This window comes from Engraulis encrasicolus, chromosome 24 (genome assembly GCF_034702125.1).
Source record: "Engraulis encrasicolus isolate BLACKSEA-1 chromosome 24, IST_EnEncr_1.0, whole genome shotgun sequence".
Taxonomy (NCBI): domain Eukaryota; kingdom Metazoa; phylum Chordata; class Actinopteri; order Clupeiformes; family Engraulidae; genus Engraulis; species Engraulis encrasicolus.
Genome location: NC_085880.1, coordinates 24068765 through 24071264, shown reverse-complemented (window position 1 = coordinate 24071264; position 2500 = coordinate 24068765).

The window sequence follows — 2500 nt, the reverse complement described above, 5'->3', positions numbered from 1 at the left end:
TAACAACATTGTGTTGGCTACATTCCCAGCGCTCTTCTAACTAAATCTCTGGGAAGCTGTCAGTCAAATATCATGTGGACATGACTCGGCCTACCTGTATATCAGTGCAGACATAATTAACTGGTAGCCCTGATGTATTATAAATGAGCAACGAGGAGGAAACATTAACTTGAGTTATGATTTCACCTCGGCATGGAAATCAATAACATTGAAAGTAATGTGCTGCCAGGGTCTAGTGCCTGTGAGGATCCTGGCAGCAGAGTTCTGGACATATTGCAGTCTGTCTAGGGCCTTGTTGGGTAGACCAAGCAGGATGGCATTGCAGTAGTCCAGACGGGAGGAGATGAAGGAGTGAGTGAGCGTCTCTGTAACTGTCTAAGAAAGTGAAGGCCTGAGTCTGGAGAAGTTTCTGAGATGATAGAATGCCGATTTGGTGACTTTTTTGATGTGGGAGTGAAGTGAAAGTGATGAATCCAAGATGACACCCAGGTTACGGACTTCAGGGGATGGGGTGATGGTGCATCCATCGATGTCCAGGAGGAGATCCACAGACCTGCAAACTCGTCAAAGAAAAAAGGGTGAGAGTGTCCAGCAGAACCCACCCCCCAATTGTAATCGACGCAGCGCAGCACCATAGCAAAGCAACGAGGCCGCCAGTGGGCCCATCAGAGAGGCAACTTGAGCTAGCCTACACCACACCAGTAAAAGGTATGAGGAAAAGAGTTTATTTCACTAGATTCTCTTGCTCTTCAAAGCACTTTGAACTACCATAATCTATTAACTACACTCACCGGTCACTTTATTAGGAACACCTCTCTAATGCTGGGTTGGGCCCCTTTTTCCCTTCAGAACTGCCTGCACTACCTACAAAGTTACCCGAAATAGTCATGCAGTGATATACAGAAGAGAGTCTATGAAGTGCATGTTATTTGCACTCTTTCTGACATTGGCATTGGAAGGGCGACTGTTGCTAGGAAAGAAAAATGTGCACCGCTTTCACAATCATTTGTTCTTATTATGGCAATGGCGATGCAGAGGTGTTTTCTCAGTGGACAGTGAGAAGGCTCTTTGAGAACAACATGTCACAAGCGCTTAGGGAACTGCGTGAAGACCACGTTTGTTTGGGTGCAATTTGTGACCTATGCGGTGAACTTGCAATATTTCTGTTTAGCCGAAGAGCCATGAACACCAGTGCAAGGGAGAGCGAGGAGAGGACGAGTAAGAGCGAGACGAGAGGGTGGAGCGAAGCCACAGGTACAGAGAAAATAGAACAATTCACTGACCTAGCCAGAGGTGACCTAGATCAGTGCTGATTGCAGTGTAGATCTGTGGCTTTGCTCCATCCTCTTGTCTCTCTCTCTCACTCCCCCTTGCTCCCTCTCCCTTGCACTGGTCTGTTCATGGCTCTTTGGCTGAACTGAAATATTGTTCACCGCAGCTTCAACATTTGGGTCAGATTGTTCCGTTGACCAATAGGGCGACTATATATGACACTCTACTCTACTCTACTCTACTCTATATCAATACAGCAGCATTATTGTAACCAGTGAAGCCGACAAGGGGGGACAAAGGGGTCAGCTGTCCCGAGATGGGGGGACCCTAATTGAGCCCTCACTTCATTGAATATATTGGGTGGGGGGGCCTTTCAAATACTTTTGGCCTGGGCAAAGCCAAAGCTGTCAGCGGCCCTGATTGTATGTGTATTTGGCTGCCACAAGTTCTGAGCATCGTTCAGATGCAATGCGTTTTTAAAGCCGCAGGGGTGGGGAACCTTTTTCATTCGAGGGGCCATTTCAAATTCATCCGAGGGCCGGAAAAGTCCTCCGAGGGCCGTACTATGAACACAAACCAGGATTTCCCCCTGCACTTTAGGCCTATATTGAAGGCAGCCACCTTTAAAACAGACCCCTCCTTCTCTAGGTCCCCTGAATATAACTTAATTGTATTGCAAATGTATTTTCCAACATTCTATTACAATTATGTCATACAGTCAATCCGGAAAGTATTCACAGCGCTTCACTTTTTTCACATTTTATTATCTTACAGCCTTATTCCAAATGCTACAAATGAATATCTGTTGTCAAAATCCTACACAAATTATTCCATTATGACCATGCGGAAAATGAGTTGTCTTGACAGTTTTAAAAATGTATAAAAACAAAAAACAAAGAAAACATATTTACAAAAGGACAGCCTTTGCTAAATACTTTGTAGAACCACCTTTGGCAGCAACAACATTCATTTTTTCATTTCGAAATAAAAAGGGATTACAAGGGAGGTCATTGGTGTGTGTTTCAACCTTTCATTACATTGAAATTGTACATTTTGAGACTGCACCTGGCTAACATAGATGGGTGTGAGTTTTGAATGAAATCCTATGGAGAGTATTTGGAATAAGGCCGTAAGATAATAAAATGTCAAAAAAGTGAAGCGCTGTGAATACTTTCCGGATTGACTGTATGTCATGTGAAGCTGAGAGACAAAGGTTCCCCACCCCTGC